The 26,336-nt window shown below is 52.6% G+C and overlaps 1 pseudogene; it reads right to left on the bottom strand.

The window, feature by feature from the left end:
* LOC112997168 (olfactory receptor 14A16-like) lies at positions 1 to 23,528 on the bottom strand (annotated as a pseudogene).
* Positions 23,529 to 26,336: the final 2,808 nt, after the last annotated feature.

Raw genomic sequence — 26,336 nt, 5'->3', positions numbered from 1 at the left:
TTATTGCTGCTGACCTTGAATCCATTGGATCAATTTCTTCAGTGCCTCCTTGAGCTCCTTGTTCCTCATGCTGTAGATGAGGGGGTTCACTGCTGGAGGCACCACCGCGTACAGAACAGCCACCACCAGATCCAGAGCTGGGGAGGAGAGGGAGGGGGGCTTCAGGGAGGCAAACATGACAGTGCTGATGAACAGGGAGACCACGGCCAGGTGCGGGAGGCACATGGAAAAGGCTTTGTGGCGGCCCTGCTCAGAGGGGATCCTCAGCACAGCAGTGAAGATCTGCACGTAGGACACCACAATGAAAATGAAACAGGCAAAGACTAAACAGCCACTAACCACAAGAAGCCCAACCTCCCTGAGGTAGGAGTCTGAGCAGGAGAGCTTGAGGATCTGGGGGATTTCACAGAAGAACTGGTCCACGGTGTTGCCTTGGCAGAGTGGTATTGAAAATGTGTTCCCAGTGTGCAGGGCAGCATTGAGAAACCCACTGGCCCAGGCAGCTGCTGCCATTTTGACACAAGCTCTGCTGCCCATGAGGGTGCCGTAGTGCAGGGGTCTGCAGATGGCAACATAGCGGTCATAGGCCATGACTGTGAGGAGAGAATACTCAGCTCCTGTCGAAAAGAAAAACAGGAAGAGCTGGGCAGCACATCCCAAGTAGGAAATGGCCCTGTTGTCCCACAGAGAATTGGCCATGGCTTTGGGGACAGTGGTGGAGATGGAGGCAAGGTCGAGGAGGGAGAGGTTGAGGAGGAAGAAGTACATGGGGGTGTGGAGGTGGTGGTCGCAGGCTACGGCTGTGATGATGAGGCCGTTGCCCAGGAGGGCAGCCAGGTAGATGCCCAGGAAGAGCAAGAAGTGTAAGAGCTGCAGCTCCCGCTTTTCCGCGAACACCAGGAGGAGGAACTCATTGAGGGAGCTGCTGTTGGACATTTGCTTCCCCTGGGCAGAGGGGGATTCTGTAAGGAAGAAGAGACATTGACAAGTTAGGACAGACTTCTCTGAGCAAAACTTTCTCATAACCTCTCACAAACACACACTCATTACCTCTCCCCATCTTAGTAGCACTGTCACTGAACTACATGGCTTGAGCTCTGGTTTGTGCTGGCAGAGTTTGCCGTGAGGAGCAGCAGCCTCTGCCCATGGGCTCCAGAGAAGTCAGTCCTGACCTACAGCAGTGCGTACATGGGAACGGGGGGACTAAAATTTATATTCCCAATTCCAGTAAGCTTTAATCCACTCATAATGTTGAAGGCATTTTCAGCATCCTCACTCCCATTTCCAAATAATGTTGTTTCTTGAATGGTTTTAAGGCTTATTGTGTTTTCTTAAGCCGACCCTGTCACACTGGAGGAGGATTCCTGGAGGTAGAAATCCTCAGCATTGCTGCTGCACTCAGAGGGACCAGCTGTGATTCCAGAGAGCCAAAAGGATTCACTCCAGCTTTAGTGCAGATGGCAGGAGAGCTGGCCTGTCCATCTGCCTTGTTCCCAGCTGCCCTGTTCTCACACCTCGGAGGTGGAGGACAATTGCACTCGTGTTACCCGAAAAAGAAACGACACTGCGGAGAGCAGAGGAATCATCAGCACTCTTTCTGAGGGTGTGTGAAAGAGGTCTCAGCCCTCCCCTTCTCACCAGCAACACATCGGGCTCCTTCCAGCTCCCCACATCCAGCCTCCCAGCAGCATTTCCATGGCCTCAGTGTCTAAGTGGGTTCTCCCTGGGGCACCTAGATAACACACAGCTGCAATGGGAGATCTGGGCCCTTCTGGAGGGCAGCTTGCAGCCCAGCCAGACACCCCAGGGAAATGGCAGAATGTCCTAAGGATGGGGTGTCCTGACGAGAGAGTTGGCTCATTCCCAGCTGCACTGCCCAGAGCCCCACAGGCTAGAGGGGCACTTGGGCACCTCACTGTCAAGGACACGTCTGCATGGCAGGACCTGCAGGGTCAGTGTTGTCTGAACTGCATCAGAAACCCCCCTGCCCAGAGAGTCCAAGGGGAAGGACAAGGGCAGCATGGGCAGGTGGGAAACATGGCGCAATACCATGACATTTGTGCCCAGGGAGGCAGGGACAGTCAGGCACAGAGGGGCACTCAGCAGTGTCTCCTCTCCTGCATGTCCAGCTGCCGAGGAAACGACTCCTGCCCTGGACCCCACAGCCTTGAGAGCAGAGGGCTGTGCTGGCTGGCAGAGGAGAGGAGGTGCTGGAGTTGATGGTTCCCTCTCACACTCTGACCATGACTCTGCTGCCTGGAGCCGTCCCTGCGGGCAGCTGTTTCTCTGTCCCCACGTCTCTCCCCTGCCAGTGCTCACAGACCCCATCCCACCCGCTGGGTGCTCAGCTCTGCCCTGCAGAAACCTCCCGGGGGCAGGACACTGCCCAGGGCACCTCCGTGGTTGCAGGTGCTCCGGAGCAGGGGAGACAAACCTTGGTGAGGCTGGAAAGGTGCTGCTGGCTCTGTCTGTAGGCTGAGGGGTGGATGGAGGCATTTGCTGAGTGCCTCCCAGAGCTGCTCCTCTCTCCGTGTCACTGTTTTGGAGCCTCCATCCCCTGCCTAAACCTGACAGACCCATTCCCATTTCACCCCACTCAAACAGAATCAAACTGAAAGCACAGACTCAGGACAGCTCCTTCCCTTTCATGTATCCCCTGCCTTGACTTTCCTTTTGGAAAATCTCCTCCAGAAATGTCCTGGCAGTGAGCTGGAGCTTGGAGCAGTCCTGACCCACCCAGCACCCTCTCAAAGGGAGAATGAGCCTGCCCTGCCGGGGGTCGCTCCTCCCACCCAGCGCTTCTCCCCACAGTGCCATTCGGTGCTCCCCGGGCAGGCTGAGTGCTGATCCTTGCAGGCAGCAGAATAGCTGCCCTGGGCACACAGCACCCTGGGTTGCAGGGACACTGCTCTGAATCACAGCCCTGGGCAGACTGGGTGCATGTCCCAGCTTCACATCCCTGCAGTGTCCCTGGAAGAAGGTAGCAGGATGCCCTGTCCCTGTGATGGTGTGTCAGGGAATCCCTGCTCTCAAGCATCTCCTTCTCCTCTGCAAAGGGAAAACAGGGAGAGACATCCTTAACAAACAGATGTGATATGGGATGGGTTGGTTTTAGAAGATCCCTCCAGTAACCTCTAGTAGTGTTGCCCTGCAGCCAGACACTTACCATGTCAAGGGCTGTCAAGAATTCTCCCACAAGGAGCTCGCCTCTGTCCTCCCACTCCACACTGCCTTGCACTTCTCTCTGCCTTCTCTCAGCTCATGTCAGCAGCAGCAGGCAGTGCCCGCAGCCCTGCTGCTCTTGGCAGAGGAGCTGGTCCTGCACACAGCTGCTTCTGGGCAGTGCTGCCAGCTTGCCATGAGCTCCCTCCATCCCAGGAGCCTGGCCCCACTCAGGAGCAGAGGCCCAGCTGAAGGCATGACTTTCTCTGTCCCTTGTGCTCCCTCCTCCTGGGATATGTTCACTGACATAAAGTAAAATAATCAGCTTTGGTCCCTCCCTAAACAATACAGAGAGAACAGTTACAGCATTGTCACTTGTTTCATCAGAGGGTGGTTATTTATGAGAGATGGAAATGTCCCACTCTGGAAATCCATATTCCCAGGTCTTAACTAGGCAGGACCCCTAGAAGGGGACAAGACAAGTAGGAAGTTCATTTTCCCATGGTTCAGGTTTTCATTCACACGAGTCAGTCTGGGCATCCCATGCCCTGGGATGCGTTGGGATTCAGCTAACTCCTGTGAACTCCACAAACACACAGGAGGTGCGATTCCCCTTGCCAAAACCAAAGTAAGCACAACATAGAGGTCTGCACGCAAGCTCCTTGTCTAAACTCCGGTTCTAATCAGTGGAGATGGAGGGTGGGAGTCAGTTGCTCACACTTAAAAACCTGGTGACAGTTAAAGAGACAGAGGTGGTCCCAGACATGTGCCAGTGTCTTCTTGCTCTGATGGAGCAACTGGGAGACCGTCATCCTTATCATCATCAGGTGGGGGCCAGGTGGTGAATTTCCCTGGCCATCTGAAATGACACTAGATGCCTACTACAGCTAGTTCCACTCACTATGAGGCTGAGACATATGAAGATCCCAATGTTCCAAACACAAACAGCTAATGCAATTCAGGGCAGAGACTTGATTTAATGACATAGAGGTAGCTCAGTAGGGCCATGTCAGTTGCCTGTGGTGTCCCTAGTAGATACAGCATGGGACCTACAGGAAAACTATGCCCCTTCAGAGTGGTACTGGGCAAGTGCACCAGGGTGTCTTGGGTTCCCTACCTCTGCCCAAACAAATCAATCCCAACACTGCCTTTAGGCAAAGTCCATCCCATCTACATTCAAACGTACTGCATAAATGGGAGGCACATCACACCAAGTTCTCCACTCTAGTCTCTGCACTCTCAAACCGTTCTTGCTGTCTGCCTTCTGAACCTCTTCTCACTCTCCCAGATGACAGGAACAGGGACTATGCTAATCATGTCCTCAGGGTGGCTGGATCGGAGACTGCCCAGGCCCAGGGACTTCTTCAGTGGCACCTTGTCCTTCCTGGAGATTGGCTGAAGTCTGCCACAGGCCCCAAGGTACTACAGAGTCAGCTCAGGCAGCAAACCCCTCTCCTGCCATTTCAGCACAGCACAGCTCTGTTTCTGCCTGGCCTTGAGCACTGCAGGGTTTGCTCTCTTAGTGGGAACCTCCTTTCACCATTACATTGCCACCTGCTATCCATGTCAGCATGTCACCACTTCCAATCAAAGTCTTTTGATATCTATGACATCAGTCTATGATGTCATAGTCTATGATAAGTCTATGACAGCAAGGCTGCTCTCTATCATCTTTGAATTGTTGTGGAAATCAGGGGAGGTCTCAGTGAGCGGAAGAAGGAATATGTTGTGCCCATCTTCAAAAAAGGCCCCAAGGACAACCTGGGGAGCTGCAGGCCATTCAGTCTCACTTTGGTGGAGAGTGCATCATCACACTCCTGGGCACATGAAGAAGGTGCCTGGGAACAGTCAGCATGGACTTACTGAAGGTAAATCATTCCAGACCCACCTGATTGCCTTCTCCTATAAAAGACCTGCACTTATGGAGGAGAGGAGAGGAGTGGATGTCCAGCAGACATCCAGATGGGCAAAAAGCTGCTTGGATGATTGAGCTCAGAGGGTTTTCATGAATGGGTCATGCTTTACCAGGAAGCCAGGTAAAGGTGGGGTGTGCAGGGGTGTACCCTGCATCTTGTTCTGTTTGAAAGGCTCATGAGTGACCTGCAGAATGGAAATCTCATCACTTTTGTTGATGACACCTAATTGGGTGGAACAGTTAGATGCTTGACAGCTGCCTTTCAGAGGGACCTTAGCAGGCAGGAAGAATGGGCTGTCAGAGACCTCCCAAATTGCCTTCCAACCTGAATAATTTGGTGATTCTATCATCTCTGGGGATAGCTACTGCAATTCTTGCAATCCAGAATTCCTTTTCTGCGTGTGGATTAGCACCAGATACGGCCTCCCCAGAACCAGCCCCTCCTAGCAGTGGGAGGTTGTCTCTTGGGCCTGGAAGGTTTGAAGCTCAAGGTTTCATTATGAACAACTGCCTTCCCAGAGTGGGCCCTCCTCACAGCCTTACAATACCTGTGCGCTAAAACATAATGCTCTTTACTGTTGTGAATGATGGGAAGATGAGGGTCAGCGGGCATTAGCTGTAACAAGTTCACCCTGGGGATAAGGAATTTTTTTTTTTTTAACCTATTGAGACAGTGAAGCACTGAGGCAAGTTGTGCAGGGAGGCTGCGCCCTCTGGACCAAAAAGCATCTCCATCCTTGGAGGTTTTCAAGGCCTAAATGAAGAAAGCCTTGAGCAACCTGGTTGGATGTGATAGCTAACCATGCTGTGAACAGGAGGTTGGGCTGGAGACCTCCTGAGGTCCTTTCCAGCCTGAATGATCTTGCATCTCTTTCCACACTGGCTCCCCTGTGACCATGCAAGTGAGTCAGACATAAGTATGCTCAAATGAATTGCAGCTGTCTGGTCCTGTTCCAGTCAGTGTTGCTCATGTGTAGGACTGCTTCACAGGTACCCTCAAACAGCCTTGATCATATCCTTTACTTCACCTTTCCCCCCCCCGCCCTTTTCCCCTTTCCAAGTTCTTCCCTTTTATCATCCTCATGCTCTCCCACACAAACAGCCCACCTCTGCTTATCCTATCCCCACTGGTTCTCCTTTGGCTTGCTTTCTACACCCATTTGGCTTTTCTGAGATGATCACCACAGTAATTCCTACCAGTGCCAGCAGTTCCATTAAACTAATACTTCCTTTTATTAACTGTAGTGTCCTGCAGTTCTGCATGCTGTTATCCCGCTGGAATGACCACAAGTCAGGATGAGCCATCTGCACAGACATTAACCCTTGACACAGCAGAGCTTCAGTCCAGAGGGACCTCAAGAACCTTGGGGATTTGGTGAACAGAAACCTTACAAGGTTGCACAAAGAGAAGCAGACAGTCCAGCATCGCAGGGTAGAACAACATGTGCATCAGGACAGGCTGGGACGTGACCAGCAGAGGAGTGACACCGAGGAGAAGGGCCTGAATGTTACGAGGGATGCCATATGAGCCAGGGGTGCGTGCCCACCACAAATGAGGTCAGCAGTATGCAGGACTGCATTAGGAAGAGCCTGGCCACCCAGGCAAGGGCACTTCTTATCCCCCTCGACTCAGTACTGGTGCGGCCATGTCTGGAACAGCATGTCCCAGTGTGAGCTGTCCAGTGCTGGAAGAATGGGGAGCAACTGGAGAGGGTCCAGAGGAGGTCTGCCAAGATGGGGCTGGGGGCCTGAAGCACATGGCCTGTCTGGAGAGGTTGAGGGACCTGAGCTGCTTTAGCCTGCTGAAGTGGAGGAGAAGGCCAATACAGTAGTTGCCTGTGACTGCCTGTGACAGGGTGTTTTCAGAGATGATGGAGCTTTCCTTGGTACCTCCCCACTTGCAATCAAAGCCTTTGTATACACGAGGTCCTTGGTACCATGTTTACCTGTGACAAATCTTTGGTCGGCACCACAGCTGAGGTGCTGAAGCCAACACAGTTGCAAAACACCTGCAACCTGGGGTGCAGGCAGGAGCAACTGGAGATGCACAAGCTGTCACAGGACTGCCACATTGTTGGAATGGCTGAGATGTGGTGGGATCACTCGCATGACTGGTGTCCTTCAATGGCAGTGTGCAAGTTCTTCATGAGAGACCACTAGGGAAGATGAGGAGGGGCATCTTGGATGTATGGAGCTCTTCCATGGGATGGACAAAGGCAGGCATCTCTGAAGGGCAGAGGAGTTCAGAAAAGCCAGCAGGTGATTAATCACCCATCAGGCACAAGAATGCTCCATACGAAGTTTGTAAAATTAGTAGACATCTCTGGACCCCAGCTTGGCTAAACAGGGAGCTTGCACCTGAGATCCAGGGCAATGAGGCAGCCTATGGAAAAGGGAAGAAGGCAGAGGCTTCAAAGGAGAAAATTTTAGAAATTTTAGTTTAGAAATATTATCTAGCAAAGTAGGGATGGTGTTAAGGAAGCCAAAGCTCCTCTGGGATAGAGACACTTACAGGGGATGTGAAGGACAGGAAGAAGAGCTGCTACTGCTTCAGTGACAGTAAAAGAATGAACAAGGAGATGTGGGCTCACTGCTAAAAGGGGCAGGGAGTCTAGCAAAAGCCAATGTAGATAGGTCTGGGCAAGTCAAGTCCTTCCTGGCTTCAGCCTTCACCAACAAGGTCTGCTGAGCTGTTGTGCCTCGAGTCAGGAGTCCTGAGGAGAAAACCAACCTGCAGTGCCTAAGTCTCTAGAACTCAATGCATACAAGTCTCTGGGACTGGATGGCTGGCCTCCATGGACATGGAGAGAGCTGGCTGCTAAGACAGCAAGGCTGTTCTCTATCATCAATGAAAGGTTGTGAAGATCAGGGGAGGTCCAAATGAGCAGAAAAAGGAAGCCAGGTAAAGGTGGAGAGTATGCAGAGGTATACTCCACATCCTGTCCTGTTTGAAAGGCTCCTCAGTGGCACAGAACAACATCTGCATCAGGACAGGCAGAGACCTGACCAGCAGAGGAGTGACCCCGAGGAGAAGGGCACGGACATTACAAGCACTGCCATATGAGGCAGTGATGCGTGCTCACCACAGGAAGCCAGCTGCATACAGGACTGCATTAGGAAGAGCATTAGGAAGAGCCCCCAGGCAAGGGCAGTTCTTATCCCCCTCAACTCAGCACTGCTGTGGCCATATCTGGAACACTGTGTCCCAGTGTGGGCTGCCCAGTGCTGGAGGAATGGGGAGCAACTGGAGAGGGTCCAGAGGAGGTCTGTCAAGGTGGGGTTGGGGGCATGAAGCACGTGGCCTGTCTGGAGAGGCTGAGGGGCCTGGGCTGCTTTAGCCTGCTGAAGGGGAGGAGAAGGCCAATAGAGTAGTTGCCAGTGACTGCCTGTGGCAGGGTGTTTTCAGAGATGATGGAGCTTTTCTTGGTAGTGGGAAGCAGCATGAGAAGAGCCACAAACTGCATCTTGAGAGGGTCAGACTGCCCTTCACGTAACAAGAATGTCACTCGTAGGGTAGTGCTGTGGTGCACCAGGACACCCAGAGGGCCTCCGTGATCAGCCCCTGGCTTTGTGTTTCAAGAAGCAGCCAGCAAGGACAGAGGGACATCAGTAAAGGTGGGGAGATCCTGCAGTGCGAGCGAGGTGGGGAAGCAGGCTGGGTGTCTACAGGCTGCAGAGAAACAGGACAGCTTTGGGACAGTGTAGGACAGCCTGCGGTGGAGATGACCAAGGGCAATGCCAAGGCTGAAAGCCTCCAACAGAACTCAGGTCTTTGTCCTCTTGGCTATGGTGAGCATCTCTGCCACAGAGGCCTATGAGAAGCTGACGTTTCCTTAAAGCACTGTGGTTGTGCTGCCTCCTCGCCTCCAGCGAGCCCAGGAGGTGCCAAATTTTTGTCCTGCATGAGGCATTGCACACACCCCTCACCCTGACACTGCCCCCAGGAAGAGCCCTGAGAAACATGTCAGGGAAAGGATCACCCTACCCCAGGGCTGGCTGTAGGGCTTGGCCATTCTTGATAACACACATCCAGGTTGACTTGGCATCAGAGCCACCTGCACATTGCCTTTGCCTACCTGCAATCAGGGCCTCCAACTTTGTGCTCTAATCAGCCCCCTGGGGAGGCTTTCTTGGTAATGGCCCTCACTGGGACTTGTTAATGCTCCAAGAAACTTGGAAACTTGGCTTATGACTTTAATTCTTGAGAAGTCTGTTCAATCTCAGCGTCGGAGGTTCATGGGCTCAGCACCAAATACCTCATGGGGCTCATTAAAATGCACAAACCCCTAAGGGGCCATGCCTCTTCCCATAATTTTCTTCAGCTCTTCAATTCTTGTGTGGCTAATTGGAGAGGTTTCAGGAATGTATTTACAAGAGGAAGATTTCAATGAGCACCAAAACAAAAAAAAAAAAAAGGATTTCTGCTTTTGAAGTTTTCCTTCTTTTCAGCTTACAAGCTAGAGTGATATCCTCTTTCTTCAACTGATACTGATCCAGAGTGTCTCCTAATGAAGTCTGGACATGTAGGAAAAGCAGCATCCTTGAGGTCAGACATCCAGGGAAATCATTCTGCCCCAGCCCTGTCATTTCTCTCATCAGCCACTGGGGACTTAGAGCACTCTTGGTAACAATCTAACCTTTTTCCACTCAAGGCTGTAGCTAAATGTTACAGCTCATGTGCACCAATTCCCACCTGCTTTCCTTAGAGAACTAGCTACAAACAGACACAGAAGGATTTGTCTTAATTGTGTTCAAATAAAAATTTACATGATCCAGTGTCATAAGAAATAAAACGCACTCCTCAACTGTATGTCAAGTCCAAGTTGCCTCCAGGGAGGTCCACAGTCTACAAGGAACAACCTTCCTTGACATGTTTTCCCACATAGATAGGAATGGGTGGATAGACAAACAGTGAAGGGTTTGGTTGAAGACAGAATTAGACTCCTGAATCATGTCATCATGGGAAAACACAGACGTTTAATTAGAATTATTCAGTCCTTTCAGCTGATGAAAATGTTTTCATATGCTTCTCTCAGGCACCTGCCTGGGCCTGGCAGCTCTCACAGGGGACCTGCAGGAAACCAGAGCCCCTCGCAGCTGCAGAGGAGGCTAAGCAGAGGGGACCAGGGCACCTGCAACGGCACCAGCCATCCATGACACTGTGACTGCATCACACCCCAGCTCTGAAAATCACTTTCAATTTCAGACAAAGAGATAATGCATAATCGCCCCCAGAAGACTAGTATACTGAAACAGAACAAATCAAGAAAGACAGTAAGAACACAAAAAAATTAGAATTTGGGAAGTATAACAACACATTTCTTTGCTTTGAATCTTTGTCTTAATTTCTACATTTTTTCATTCTTAATGTCATTTTCTAAACATTTCTGTTATAATCAGCCCTGCAGCAATAAAGAAGATCTTTTTCTGTCTCACACAAAGCCTGGTGCTCAGAAAACCATCCCTGCCCATGGCTGTCCATGCAACTCCTCACTCTTTGCAGAGAGTACATTGCACTCTGAGGTGTCGGGCTCTCTCAACTGATGAGGAAAGCAGGGTGACCAGCTTGGTCTATTTTTGGATGGCCAAATTTGCACAAATCTCAACTTACCTGTGTTACTGTGACCTTTTAAAGGAGTCCCTAAAGCATCTTGCCACAATCCCTTTTCATTCCCTGCACGGTCAATGAAGTGTGACTTCATTTTCAGGGACAACAGGGAGGAGGCTGATCTCACCCCATGCCAGACCCCACCAGTGAAAATGTCTCTGTCCGACCCAGTTGTCTGTACTTCCCTGTCCAATCAATGGACGGAATTAGGTTTCTCAACTGAGGTGCTTGGAGATACTTTTCCCAATGACAAGCTAAGGTCCTGTAGGAGCCTCCTCCAAAATCTCCAGCACCACATGGGAACACAGCAGTTATCCCAGGGCATCTCAGGCACCAACAGCCTCTCTATGTGGGCAAATGAATCAAGCCCCAAAAGGAGAATCTAGTCACAAGCTGAAATCTTCTCAAAAAATAACTCAATGTAGGAATTGACAAAAAAAATCCTCTTTTCAAAACTTCACACATTTTTCCCATTGCTGAATATTTTTGTTTTCTTTCCTCTTAATGGGCAACATCATGTTCAGGCACTCCAGTAACCATGGCTATGAAGCATGGCAGGGACCAGGGTGCCAGATAAAGCTCTCAGGATGCTGTGTGTTCAGGACACATTTGCTCTTTTCTGGTGTATCATCTCTACCTTCAGCACCACAGACCAAGAAACCTTGCTGAGGACTTTTAAAAACAAAGAGCCTGCTTTGGTGCATCAAGGAGGAAGGCTGCATCCTCTCCGCATAAGGTCCTACATCCTGCTTCTACAGAAAGAGCAACCCACAGTAGACATCAGTTTTGAGGCTCACCAAAGCAGCTCAGCCTGTGGCCACGCTTTGTGCTGTTTTATTCCACATGACTTTGATCTTGTCTTTAAAAATACCAATTCCCAAACCAACCCCCAGACGTCAGCTTCCAGCACATGTCTGCCCAGTGTAGAGATCTGTCAGTGCAGGGGTGCAGAAGTGACCTCTCCAGGGCCCCCTTTAAATATTTCACAGCCTTTGGCACCATCTGGAGATATTCCTGAAGAATTTATCAGCAAGTTTTTGGAAAATACCTGGGGTGAAGGGAGGGGAGGTGAGGGGAAATCTGTCTGCTCTCTCTCTGGCTCTGCCATCTCCATGGCGATGACCTGCTCAGCCCCCTGATGACAGGAGCTGAGGTCACAGTGGGATGTGCTGCATCACAGGGAGGTCTGCCCGGTGCCGCAGCAGTGTCCTCACTTCCCTGCGAGGCCCAGGAGCTGCTGAGCACTGCTCACATGCTCCCCACTGCTGCCCGTCAGAGCTGCTCCATGGCAAGGAGCCGGGATAACAGGAAGCAGGGGCATGCTGGGGCCCCTCAATGGCTGGCACAGGAGCAGGGAGAGGTGTTTTGGGTGACGAGATGGGAAGAGCATCCTTTTTCCCTGGATGGACAGAAGAGCTGAGGGCAAGGGGGCAAGTGAGATGGAGAACTGCTGGACCAAGACTATCAGCCCAGACCACAGTTCCTTGTTCTCAATACTCCTGCAGTTCTCCAAAGGTAAGGGCTTCGGGAGCACCTTCCTGAGGTGTTGCATAGAGGCTGTTAACTGCAAAAACAGCTGTGGGTCCCGGGCTGCGGGAGTGGCTGGAAGGTGTGGGGGGCCTGCCACAGGAGCCCTGCCTGAGGGTCTGGCCTGGCTCGGGGGACAATGTGGCAGCCAGGACTCCTGGGAACCCCAAGGCTCCTGTGGGGCCAACTCCATCTGCTTGTGGAGGTTGTGGGGCAATCCATGGCCAGGCTTCCCTGGGAGTGGGTCCCCCTTGGGGATCTGGCTCTGGCAGGAAAGGGATCCTGTGTCCTGGAGCTGGGGTGTCCGGCAGCTCCCGGGGGGCTCTCAAGAGCCTGCTGGAAATGCCCAAATGGGAAGTTAAACTTTCGCATTGTAAGAACCCCAAGGCGTCTACTTGTTTCTGAGAACATCTCTTCTTTCCCCTGCATCCTTTTATGCTTCCGACTTGGCACAGCATGTTTTGGGCTCAGAGATCTTGTCCTCAGATGGCCACAGCCCCTGTCCTCCTGCAAACTGGGGTCAAACCTCCGCACCCAAAAGACAGCCTGTTTGGGGGAGCAGCTTGGGAAGAGGTGGGGGTGCCATCGCCACCCCAAGTCCCTGCGGACCCCAAGCCTGTTTCTCTGAGCTGCTGGGGGCAGTGCTGGGGGGAGCCCAGCAGGGCCATCTCCCTTGCTCCCTCCCAGCCCCAGGGGCCAGAGGTCCCAGCCCTGCCCTGCCTGGGGGCAGCAGGACACTGCCTGCAAGCTCTGGCAACCCGGACATGCCCAAGGGGATCACCTCTGACAGAGCAGCTGATAGGTCAGTTTTTGACACGTGGTAGGGCAAAGTTATAGTAAGGTAACTGCTGTCTCAGAGGCTCATAGGCCAGTGCAGACACTTGGCTGTGAAGGTGACTGTGAGGTCATCTCCTTCTGAGTCCCTGATAGGCCAGCAGCAGGCCCCTGCCTGGGAAGGTCCTTGTGAGGTCACTGCAGACAGAGCAGCTGGCAGGCCAGCAGCTGGCACCTGGCTGGGAACTGACTCTGAGGTCCCTCCTGTCCCAGCAGCATATAGGCCTGCAGCATGGCTTGGATATTGATGGTGAAATCTCTGATTTCTAGTGTCTGTGTGCTATAGAAAATCTGCCTCATTAGAACTGTGGGGGGCTTGTGAGATATTTCTCCAAGATCTGAACCATATCACTGCCCTTTGGTTCCTGGAGATGGAAAGTGACCAGGCCCAGGGCTGTGACTGGCTATTCAAAGGAAGGGCCTGTTGCAAGCCCTTGGAGCTCTATAAGCAAACTGAAGGGCTGGAGAGTCAGCCTTTGTGTGTTTTGGGGCTTTTGCAGGTCCCCTAGCTGCTGCCATGTCTGGTTGTGTGCTCTTTGTGTCCTGATGCACAGGTGTGTGTTGGCTGGCAACCCTCTATGAGGTGAGGGGCAGGTGGTGTGGTGTGTCACAGTGGTGGGAACAAGTGGTTACCCTAGTATATTGGTGCTGCTCTGCATGGGAGGCAGTGTCTGGAGAGAGCAGCGCTGTGCGTGGGGAGTGCTGCCAGGCTGGGGAGCTGGGGAGCCCTTGGAGGTGAGGAGGTGACTTGGCTCGCAGGGCCCAGGCTGCCCTGGTGGCCAGAGCCAGGGATGCTGGCAGCCTGCTGCCTTCTGTGCACTGAGGTTCAGGCCTTGAGTTTCCTCAGCTCTTGCCAGGATCTGCAGCCAGATATGCCACATAGACTGTGAAATACATAGAAATATGGAGCTGAGAGGATTTGGAGTACAAGAGGTCATCTTTCAGAAAGGCTTCCTTGTTGGAGATTCTTGAAGTTAACACTGCTGGGATCTGTCCAACCACAAGTATTTTTAGGTTAGGTGCATAGCATTGCCTCCCTCTCCTATTAGCAAAGCCTAAGGGCAGATACTACCCATACACAAAATTGGTGCAGACACTCTTTTCGTCTCATGTGGCAGGACCCTAGAAACTCTTTGCTTATAATGCAGTAGTATCCCCCAATTAGCCCTTACTTAACCATCCGATTAACCCCCCTCCAATCCAGTGAATTATAGAGAGAATCTTGAGCTCTTCCTGCTGAAGGCCTCTCTGCTTAGGGGCTCTCTGCTGCTCCCTGCACCCTGCGCACTGCCCTGGGCTCTGACATGGGACATCCAGGGCTGACATCCAGTAGGAGGCCACTGAGAGCAGTTTAGATCATGTGGGACTTTTTTCACCCACACAGTTAATAATGAAATGGTCTTGCCACAGTGAAGCACTCAGAGGCGCTCTTTCAAACATCAGTGCCACAGTCATTAGCTTTTCAACTCGGTAAAATAAGGGAAACTTCCAAAGACAAAGTATTTCCTCAGAATATAATTGGCCTTTGAAAACACTTCTCCCAGATGTGCAGTGACTACCATGAGTAATCTCAAGTGCTCAGAGCTTATGTTTTGTGCTGAAAAATAAGCAAATGAACGCGTTGCTTTTGGACTCAGTTAATGTTCAAGCATCTTCCAGAAAGTCAGCAGGAAATACTTCACAGGTCATAGCTGAAGTTATTTTATGCAAATAACTTGCAAGTTCCCCTCAGATTTATGTTCCTCGCCTTTCCACATGCTCCTCTCTGCTCTAAGGGAGTCATTTCTGAGCTGACAGTTCAGGTGTCCAACTCAGCTGAGCACGTTCTACAATGTGTCACTGAGCTGGTTGAGGCCTGCAGTTTCTGGAGCTCTTGCCAGGATCTCCAGCTGGGATGCTGACTAAATCCCAGTGTGTCTCCTTTCTCCATAGAGAGAAAAGAAACCCACATAGCTGGGTCATCATGTCCATCAGAAGGCTGAAAGGCCAGCAGCTGGCAGTGAGCTTGGAAGGTGACTGTGAGGTTTCTTGTACCTCATCATCTGATGGGGCAGTATCTGATGAGTATCTGATTAGAGAGCAGGCCCATCTCCTGCTGACCCAGAGCCTGCAGGCACAGAGCCCTCGCCCTGCTGCCAGCACTACCCTAATGCAGCCCAGGAAGTCATGGGCTGCCTTTGCCATGTGGACGTGTTTCTGGCTTATGCTGCTGTGTGCTGCCTCCCAGGGCCCCCAAGTAGGTCCTTCTCTGCTGAGCTGCTTTCCAGCCAGTCAGCACTCGGTGTGTCCTGGTGCAAGACATTGCATTTCCCTTTGTGAAACTTCATGAGGTTTCTCTGTACCCATTTCTCCAGCCTGCTGAGGTCCCTCTGAATGGCAGGACAAACATCTCTTGTATCATGCCTGTACTGCAGGAGAGGATTGTGTCTCAGAAGCTTGTACACTCTTAGGAGACACAGGACCATGCAGGTGACTGTGAGGTCACTTTTGTGTCCGCAGGTGATGGGCCAGGAGCAAGCACATGGGTGGGAAACTGTCTGGGAGGTCACTTGTGCCTGAGTGCCTGATAGGCCAGCAGCAGGCCCATGGCAAGGATGCTGATTTTGAGGTCATTTCTGCCTCAGTACTGGATAAGCCAGGAGCAGGCACATAGCTTAGATGATGTTTATGAAGACACTTCTGCCTGAATACCTGATTGGATGGCAGCAGGCACATGGCTGGGTCATGTCCACCTGAGAAGCTGAGATGTCAGCAGCAGGCACCTGGGCTTGGACGATACAATGAGGGACCTGGTATCTGACAGGCTGATAGGCTCTAAAGTTCAAAGGCCATTTTGAGGCACATCATTGCCATGCAGGTGAGTGTGAGGTCTCTTCTGTGTCTGCAGGTGATGGGGCAGGAGCAAGCACATGGGTGGGAAACTGTCTGTGAGGACACTTGTGTCTCCGTACCTGATAGGCCAACATCAGGCACATGGCTTGGATGTTGATTGTGAGGTCACTTCTGTCTCAGCATGTGATAGGGCAGCCCCTGGCTCATCAGCAGAGAAGGTGTTTGTGCGATCAGTTGTGCCTGATTACCTGATAGGCCACTTGCAGGCACATGGCTTGGGTGTTGTGATGTCACTTCTGCCTGAGTACCTGTTTGGATAGCAGCAGGCACATGGCAAGTCCAGTCCTTTGGAGAAGCTGAAAGGCCTGCTGCAGGCAGGTGGGCTTGGAAGAGGGCTGTGAGGTTATTTGTAAAGGATCAGCTGGTAGGCCAAAAGAAGGCTGACTGGTGGGGACACTATGATGAGAGCAGTTATTTCTCAGAAGCACCTCGGATGGTAGGAGGCACATGACCATAAAGGTGAAAGTGATGTCACTTCTGTCTGTGCAGGTGATGGGCCAGCAGCAGGCACATTGCTGGGAAAGTGGTGGTGAGGTCACTTCTGTCTCAGGCTGTGATAGACCAGCAGCAGGCTCATGGCTGGGACCTGTGCATGTGAGGTCCCTTCTGCCCAAGCAGCTGATAGACCAGTAGTAGGCATGTGGATTGGATGCTGATTGTGAGGTGAATTGTTTGTGAATGCCTGATAGGCCAGGAGCTGGCCTCTGGATTGGTAATGTCTTTGCCATGTCCCTTCTTCTTGATGACCTGATTGGATAGCAGCAGCTCATTTGCTTGGATGCTCCTTGTGAGGTCCCTGCTGCTGGAGTACCTACTAGGCTACGCACAGGCACAGGGCGAGGATGTTGACTTTGTGGTCTCTCCTGTCCCTGCTGGTGCATGTCTTGGATGGTGATTGTGAGGTCACTTCTGCTGGAGTACCTGACTGGGTAGCAACAGGCACATAGCTGGGTCCTCATGACCATCAGGGAAGCTGAAAGGCCGGCAGCTGGCCCTGGGCTTGGAAGATGATTGTGAGGTTCTTCGTATGTGATCAGCTGATGGGCCACTGAGAGGCTGTTGGGCAGCAATGTTGTTCTTGGGCGAACTGTGTCTCAGAAGCATCTAAGCTAAGAGGAGGACCATGGCTGTGAAGGTGACAGTGATGTCCCTTCTGTCCCTAAAGATGATGGACCAGCAGCAGCAGATGGGTGGGGAAGTGCCTGTGAGGTCGTCTCTGTCTGTGCAGCTGATAGGCCAGCTGCAAGTAGACAGCTCGGATGTTTATTGTGCAGTCATCTATGATGGAGCAGCTGATTGATAGGCCAGTAACAAGCACCTGGCAGTGAAGGTGACTGTGAGGTGACTGCAGTCTCAGCTATTGATAGGCCATCGAGAGGCACATGGCTCGGATATTGATTGGGAAGTCACCTCTGCTGTAATACCTGATTGGATAGCAGCAAGCAAATAGCTGGGTCATGTGCATGAGAGAAGCAAAAGGGTCAGCAGCAGGCCCCCTGGCTTGATAGATGATTGTGAGGTGACTTCTGTCTGAGCAGCTGATAGGTCAGCCTGTGGCTCAGGCCTAAGGCAGGTGTTTGTGAGGTCACTTCTGCCTGAGGATCTGATTAGACAGCAGGCACACAGCCTGCTGACATGGAGCCTTCAGGCACAGAGCCCTGGCCCTCCTGGAACGCTCTTCCTAATGCAGCCCGGGAGCAGCTTTTGTCACGAGGACACTTCACTGGCTCATGCTGCTTCATGTTGTCTACCAGCACCCCCAGGCCCTTCTCTGCCAAGCTGCTTTCCAGCCAGTCAGCACCCAGCATGTCCTGGTGCATGGTGTTATTCTTCCTCAGGTGCAAGACACTGCATTTCCCTTGTGAGGTGACTTGTGATCTCACTTAGTATCTGACTGGATGGCAGCACACGCATAGATGGATCATGTCCACCCAGGAAGCTGACATGGCAGCAGCAGCCACTTGGGTTTGGAACACGATGGTGAGGGTACTGGTTTCTGACAGGCTGATATTCTCACAATCTCAAAGGCCAGTTTGAGGCACATGGCTGTGAAGGTGACTTGAGGTCACTCCTGTCTCTGCAAGTGAGGGGCAAGGAGCAGTCTCATAGGTAGGACCTCACAATCAACACGGCAGCTGTGTCCCCTTTTTCTGCCTCTCCCCATCCTTCCACCCATATCTCCTCTTGGCTGGGATAAGTGGTGGTGTGATGTGCTTTTTGTCCTCAGAATGGCTCCAGGGCATCTCCAAGTGCCACTGGATGCTTGTGGTTGGACACCTGAGCTCTGCCTGGAAAGGGGAAGAACTGTTTTCAACATTTCAAAAATAGAAGCCCACTTTCATCAGCTCAAATGATTGGCTAATTTTAATGTCAATATTTTCCTGTGATGAAACAGTGGAAACCTTCAGTAGGCTGTGGATAAAATCTCAGTGATCTCTCACATATGTCCACATGTCCTGATTAAATTCGTCATTTCTAAAGGCATCTTTACAGCAGACTGTCTGGACATATGCACTTTCCATAATTTCTCAGTTTTCCTCCTCCCCTTGCTCTTTATCATTCAGATACCTCTCAACTCTCCTGGTGCTGCTCTGAGCTTTTGGGAGTCTGAAGCTTGCCTCATCTTTCAGCAGTCTCATCGTCTCTTTAGCCAGCTCCTTTGTTCTGCTTCTTGTCTATCCCTTCCTATCTATCTGTCGAAAACATTTCAAGGAAGGTTATGTCTTCTGGGCAGTGGAACTCACTGGCGGCAGCTTGGACTTGACATAGAGTTGAAGAGTGTCTTTTATCTTTTATTAAATTGTTTCAAATTTTATTTTGGTTTGTTTGCAATTAAGAAAAACACCTCTATGTCTGCTTGCAGCTAGTTCTCTAAGGAAAGCAGGCAGGAATTGGTGCACATGAGCTGTAACATTCAGCTACAGCCTTGAGTGGAAGAAGGTTAGATTTTAACTAGCGTGATCTAAGTTCCCAGTGGCTGAGGAGGGAACTGTCAGGGCTGGGGAGCTGGGGAGGAAGGTTGTCCATACATGTCTCCTATCAAAAACACTGCTTGTCCTACATGTCCAGACTTCATTTGGAGACCTGGTTGGTCAGTATGAATTGGAGAATGTGGGTATCGCTTATTCTGAAAACTGAAGAATAAAGAAAGCTTCAGAAGCAAACATCTTTTGTTTTCAGGTGCTCATTGAAATCTGCCTAATTTCAATACACAGCTGAAAACTTTCTAATTAGCCACACAAGACTTGAAGAACTGAAGCAAAGTATGGAAGGAGGCATGGCTCCTTAGGGTTTTTTGCATTTTAATGACCCCTCAGGTGTACTTGGTCCTGAGCCCATGAACTGCAGATGCTGAGACTGAAGAAACCTCTCAAGAAGTTGAAGTCAGAAGCAAATCCCAAGTTTCTTGGAGTGTTAACAGGTCCCACTGAGGGCAATTACCAACAAAGTCTCCCCAGGGGCTGATTAGAGCAGAAAGTTGGAGGCCCTGATTGCAGGTAGGCAAAGGCAATGTGCAGGTGGCTCTGATGCCAAGTCATCCTTGATGTGTGTTATCAAGCAGAGCAGCCAGGCACTGACAGCCATCCCCTGGGTAGGGTGATCCTTTCCATCCTGCATTGCTCAGGGCTCTTCCTGGGGGCAGTATGTGAGTGGGGGTGAGTGATGCCGAGTGCAGGACAATGATACAGCACCTCCTGGGCTCTGAAGGGTTAAGGAGGCAGCAAGGCCACAGTGCTTTAAGGAATGGTGTCTTCTGTTGGGCCTCGGTGGCAGAGACACCAGCCATTGCCAAGAGGACAGAGACCTCAGTGCTGTTGGAGGCTTTCAGCCTTGGCAGTGCCCTTGGCCATCTCCACCACAGGCTGTCCTATGCTTTCCCACACCTGTGCCTGTTTCCCTGTGTACTGTAGACACCCAAAATTCTTCTCCACCTTGCTCTCACCCCGGGATCTCCCAACCTCTCCTGACTTCTTGCTGTCCCTACTTGCTTTTCCTTGAAACACAAAGCCAGGCTGATCACTGGCTTCTTCCGGGTGACCTGTGGCACCACAGCACTGCCCTACGAGTGACCTTTCCCTTTCCTAATGTCACAGCTGAACCCCACAAGCTGCAGCTTGTGGCTCTTTCCCCTTCTCATGCTCTTTCCCACTACCAAGAAAAGCTCCATCATCTCTGAAACCACCCTTCAAGCAGGCACAGGCGACTACTCTACTGCCCTCAGCCTTCCCTTCACCAGGCTAAAGAAGCCCAGGTCCTTCAGCCTCTCCATAAAGGCCTTGTCCTTTAGACCTCTAACCTCACCTTCGCAGACCTCCTCTGGACCCTCTCCAGTTGCTCCCCATTCCTCCAGCACAGGGCAGCCCACACTGGGACACCCTATTCTAGACGTGGCCTCACCAGTGCTGAGATGAGGGGGATAATAATTCACCTTGTCTGGGTGGCCGCTCACTTCCTAATGCCGCCCTGTATGCAACTGGCCTGATTTATGGTGAGCACGCAGCACTGGCTCATGTGGCATCTCTTGCACCGTCCAGGTCCTTCTCCTCAGGGTCACTCCTCTACCCGTCAAGTCCCAGCCTGTCCTGATGCACAGGCTGTTCTGCCCCCTGATACAGCAACCTGCCATTGCTCCTTGTACAATGCCATGAAGTTTCTGTCAGCCAAATCCCCAAGTCTTTCAAGACTCCTTGGCTTTGTACCACTGTTCTCCACCCTTTGAGCCAGGTGGCCTCCAGCTCATTCCCCACACCCTCCATTCCTTACTCCTCCATCCCACCTCTCCCCAGTTTGGCTACAAAGAAGTTATGGAGGACTGTGTCAAAGGTTTTCCTACATTCAAGGAGTGCATGCACTGCACTCCCCTTCTCCACACAGCCAGTCATCCCATCACAGAAGGCAGTCAGATTGGCCAGGCACAATTTGTCCTCGATGACTTCATGCTGGTTGTTCCCGACCCCTTCATGTGGCTGGAACTAGCTCCAGGAAGATTTGCTTCCCAGGGCCTGAGGTGACGCTGACCAGCCCATCACTCCCCAGATCCTCTTTCCTGTCCTTCTTGAAGATGGATGTGATGTTTGGCAGGCAGGAGGGGAGGGCCAGGGGCCGGGCAGCGGCTGTGGGTCTGTGCCAGCTCCTGCTGCATCACTGGTGCCTGCAGTGTGGAGAAGAGGGACAGAGGACGAGGCAGCACGGGGGTGGTGGCAGGTTGGCAGGGGCAGGTCAGCAGGGGCCAGTGGGGGCTGCAGGGAGGGGTTGTGCCCGTGCCACCCTCCCAGCAGGACGGGGACACACAAGGAGCGTGCTCTGCCTGTTGTGGTGCTCAGGGCAGCTCCCCAAGGAGCACAGCTTTGCCTGAGGGACCTCTTGGTCCTTGGCCTCGGCTCCAGCACAGCTGGAGCAAGAACAAGAGCTCATGGGCCAGGCCAACATCCCCCTGGCACAGGCCCTGCGACAGCCTTCTGTGCCCCGTCCCCCACAGCCCTCCTGCTTTGGCAGCCCCCACAGTTCCTGCACCTTGCCCAGCCCTGGCCATGTCCCACGCAGGGGTTAGCACACAGCCGTCCCCAGGGCCTGCTGGGGTCTGGGCCAGGACAGAGGCTGCCTAGGCCTGGCTCTTCCCCTCCATACAGGCACTGAGCCCAGCAGGAACGAGCTGGCCGCACAGCAAAACTCGCCCATAAACCTGGGGTGTGCAGCCAGGGCTGCAAATGGCCTCCACTCTCCTGCGCCCGGCATGTCTTGCTTCCCCTCCACGAGACCTGGCTCTGCCCCACAAACCCACCGGTGTGTGTCCTCACCCCAGGGAGGGCATCAGTGCTGGCCTGCCTGGCCACTCCTGGAGCCTCCCCTGTGCTCCCCGCAGGGCCCCGAGCTGGCGGTGCTGCTCTGCAGAGCGAGCGGGCTGTGGTGCCCCAGGGCCACGGGGTGACTCTGCACTGGCCGTGGTGGTTGGGGTGAGAAGCAGACCCAGCTGGACGGGCATCATTGCACCTGACAACCCGCTACCAAGGGGTCTGTGGCTGTGGACGATGCTCTGAGCAATCACAGGGCATTTCAAATGGCTCAGGCTGTGTTCAGGTGTGTCCCTAGAAGCAGCCCAGGGTTGGTCATTGAAGGTGACATGAACCACTCTCCAGGCTCCCTTCCCTCTGCCTGCAGGGTCCCCACTGTGGGCATCTGTCACCAGCCCTGTCATAGGGGAGACAGTCCCAGGCAGACACTGTTTGACCACTCAGCACCTCCAGGAGCACTGGGCACGCACAAGTGAGAGCTGAATGCAGCCCTCATTCCCTAACACAGCACCCCATGAGCTCATCACCTTGAGTCCATGGAGAGCCCTGGAAAAGCAACAGGCCCTTTCATGGTGAAAGTCCTTGAGTGCATTCTTTGCTCCCGCTTTAGAAGAAGAAATCAACTTTCAAGCACAGCACTGAGGAAATCCCCTTTTATTAGAGACCGGCCAGCTCTGACACAGAGACAGACGCATTCACAGAAGGCCTCTCAGGCAGACAGGCTGGGTTCCTGCTGCTGGAGAAATGGGATCAATTCAAATACTTCTGTACAAGCATGATTATCACAGATACAATGCCCAAAGCACAGGAGTTGTCTGAGATAAATTCAAGTCTCTTACGAAGAGGGACGGGCAAGTTATTGCTGCTGAAACAGTACCAGTTGAATCAGTTTCTTCAGTGCCTCCTTGAGCTCCTTGTTCCTCATGCTGTAGATGAGGGGGTTCATTGCTGGAGGCACCACTGCGTACAGAACAGCCACCACCAGATCCAGAGCTGGGGAGGAGAAGGAGGGGGGCTTCAGGTAGGCAAAAATGAGGTGCTGACAAACAGGCAGACCACGGCCAGGTGCAGGAGGCACATGGAAAAGGCTTTGTGCCGGCCCTGCTCAGAGGGGATCCTCAGCACGACTGTGAAGATCTGCACGTAGGACACCACAATGAAAATGAAACACCCAAGGGGTAAACAAAGACTAACCACAAGAAGCCCAAGTTCCCTGAGGTAGGAGTCTGAGCAGGAGAGCTTGAGGATCTGGGGGATTTCACAGAAGAACTGGTCCACTGTGTTGCCTTGGCAGAGTGGTATTGAAAATGTGTTCGCGGTGTGCAGGAGAGCATAGAGAAAACCACTGGCCCAGGCAGCTGCTGCCATTTTGACACAAGCTCTGCTGCCCATGATGGTCCCGTAGTGCAGGGGTCTGCAGATGGCAACAAAGCGGTCGTAGGCCATGACTGTGAGAAGAGAATACTCTGCTGATATAAAGAAGAGAAGGAAAAAGACCTGGGCAGCACATCCCAAATAGGAAATGGCCTTGATGTCCCAGAGGGAATTGGCCATGGATTCCCCATGGCAGGGACAGTGGTGGAGATGGAGCCAAGGTCGAGGATGGAGAGGTTGAGGAGGAAGAAGTACATGGGGTGTGGAGGCGGTGGTCACAGGCTACGGCTGTGATGATGAGGCCATTGCCCAGGAGGGCAGCCAGGTAGACACCCAGGAAGAGCGAGAAGTGCAAGAGCTGCAGCTCCCGTGTGCCTGCAAATGCCAGGAGGAGGAACTCATTCAAGGAGCTGCTGTTGGACATTTGCTCCTTTAGGGCACAGGAGGATTTTCTAAGGAAGAAGAGACATTGACAAATTAGGACACCCTTGTCTGAGCAAAGATTTCTCCTAAAACCCTCCTAAACACACACAGATTACCTCTCCCCATCTCAGGAGCACCATTATTGAGCTCCGTAGCTCAAGCTCTGGTTTGTGCTGGCTGAGTTTGCCATGAGGAGCAGTAGCCTCTGCCCGTGGGCTCCGGAGGAGTCAGCCCTGACCTACAGCACTGCATACATGCAAACTGTGGTGACTAAAATTTATATTCCCAGTTCCGGTCAGATTTACTCCACTCATAATGTTGAAGGGATTTTCAGCATTTTCACTCCCAGTTCCAAATAATGTGGGTTCATGAATACTTTTGAAGCTTATTGTGTTTTCTTTAGCTGACTCTGTCACACCTGAGGAGGATTCTTGGAGGTAGAAATCCTCAGCATTGCTGCTGCACTCAGAGGGACCAGCTGTGATTCCAGAGAGCCAAAAGGATTCCCTCTGACTTTAGTGCAGAGGCAGGAGAGCTGGCCTGTCCATCTGCCTTACTCCCAGCTGCCCTGTGCTCACACCTCGAAGGTGGAGGACAGTTGCACTTGTGTTTCCCCCCCCAAAAGAAACGACACTGCGGAGAGCAGAGGAATCCACTTCCAAAGTGCCCATCAGCACTCTTTGTGAGCATGTGTGAAAGAGGTCTCAGCCCTCCCCTTCCAGCCAGCAACACCTCGGGCTCCTTCCAGCTGCCCACATCCAGCCTCCCAGCAGCATGTCCATGGCCTCAGTATCGAGGTGGCTTCTCCCTGGGGCACCTAGATAACACACAGCTGCAATGGGAGAGCTGGGCCCTTCTGGAGGATAGCTGCAGCCCAGCCAGACACCCCAGGGAAACGGCACAATGTCCTAAGGATGGGGTGTCCTGGCGAGAGAGCTGGCTCATTCCCAGCCCCACACACTGCACTGCCCAGAGCTCCACAGGCTAGAGGGGCACTTGGGCACCTCACTGTCAAGGACACGTCTGCATGGCAGGACCTGCAGGGTCAGTGTTGTCTGAACTGCATCAGAAACCCCCCTGCCCAGAGAGTCCAAGCAGAAGGACAAGGGCAGCAGGGGCAGGTGGCAAACACGGCGCAATGCCATGACATTTGTGCCCAGGGAGGCAGGGACAGGCAGGCACAGAGGGGCGCTCAGCAGTGTCTCCTCTCCTGCATGTCCAGCTGCCGAGGAAACGGCTCCTGCCCTGGACCCCACAGCCTTGAGAGCAGAGGGCTGTGCTGGCTGGCAGAGGAGAGGAGGTGCTGGAGTTGATGGTTTCCTCTCACACTCTGACCATGACTCTGCTGCCTGGAGCCGTCCCTGCGGGCAGCTGTTTCTCTGTCCCCACGTCTCTCCCCTGTCAGTGCTCACAGACCCCATCCCACCCGCTGGGTGCTCAGCTCTGCCCTGCAGAAACCTCCCGGGGGCAGGACACTGCCCAGGGCACCTCCGTGGTTGCAGGTGCTCCGGAGCAGGGGAGACAAACCTTGGTGAGGCTGGAAAGGTGCTGCTGGCTCTGTGTGTAGGCTTCAGGGTGGATGAAGGCATTTGCTGAGTCCCTCCCAGAGCTGCTCCTCTCTCAGTGTTACTGTCTCAGTTCTCTCTCTAAACCTGACAGATCCAGTGCTATTTCACCCTGCCCAAACAGAAAATAACTGAAAGCACAGACTCATGACAGCTCCTTCCCTTTCATGTATCTCCTGCCTTGACCTTCCTTTTGGAAAGTTTCCTCCAGAAATGTCCTATGAGTGAGCTGGAGCTTGGAGCAGCCCTGACCCACACAGCTCCCTCTTGACAGGACCTGCCCTGCTGGGTTCTCTCCTCCCACCCACAGCTTCTCCCCCAGTGCTGTGGGGAGCTCCCTGGGCAGGCTGAGGGCTGACCCTCGCGGGTGGCAGAGTCACTGCTCCAGGCACACAGCACCCTGGGGTGCAGGGACACTGCTGTGAGTTACAGCCCTGGGCAGACCTGTGTGCACACTCCAGCTTCACAGCCCTGCAGTGTCCCTGCAAGAAGATAACAGGATGCCCTGTCCCTGCAATGGTGTGGCAGAGAATCCCTGCTCTGAAACATCTCCCCCTCCTCTGCAATGGAGAAACTGGGAGAGTGATCCTTAAAAATCCAGTTGTGTGACTGGACAGGTTTCAAGACCTTTCCAGGAACCGCAGTACCATTGCCCTGCAGCCAGAGACTTATCATGCAAAGGGCTGTGAAGATTTCTCCCACAAGCAGCTCTCCTCTGTCCTCCAGCTCCACACTGCCTTGCACTTCTCCCTGCCTTCTCTCATCTCTTGTCAGCAGCAGCAGGCAGTGCCCGCAGCCCTGCTGCTCTGCGCAGAGGAGCTGCTCCTGCACACAGCTGTGTCTGGGCAGTGCTGCCAGGTTGCCATGAGCTCCCTCCATCCCAGGAGCCTGGCCCCACTCAGGAGCAGAGGCCCAGCTGGTGGCATGACTTTCTCTGTCCCCTGTGCTCCTTCCTCCTGGGAAATGTTCACTGAAGTAAACTAAAATAATCACTGATGGTCCCTCTCTACACACTGAAGGAAGACTGATTCCAGCCTTGCAATTTGTTTCATCAGAGGATGATTATCTATGAAAGATGGAAACGTCTCAGTCTGGTAGCCCCTATTCCCATTTAGTACACCTAAATGGGGACAAGGATAGAGTTTGTTTTCCCATTGTTCAGATATTCATTTGGATGAGTCAGTTTGGGCTTCTCAGGCTGCTTTAGGAGGCCCTGGGCTGGCACAGGATTCAGATCCTTCCTG

The sequence above is a fragment of the Dromaius novaehollandiae genome, unplaced genomic scaffold, assembly GCF_036370855.1.
Source record: "Dromaius novaehollandiae isolate bDroNov1 unplaced genomic scaffold, bDroNov1.hap1 HAP1_SCAFFOLD_27, whole genome shotgun sequence".
NCBI classification, from domain to species: domain Eukaryota; kingdom Metazoa; phylum Chordata; class Aves; order Casuariiformes; family Dromaiidae; genus Dromaius; species Dromaius novaehollandiae.
Note: the sequence above shows the minus strand (reverse complement) of the source record. Positions and strands in the feature narration are given on the sequence as shown.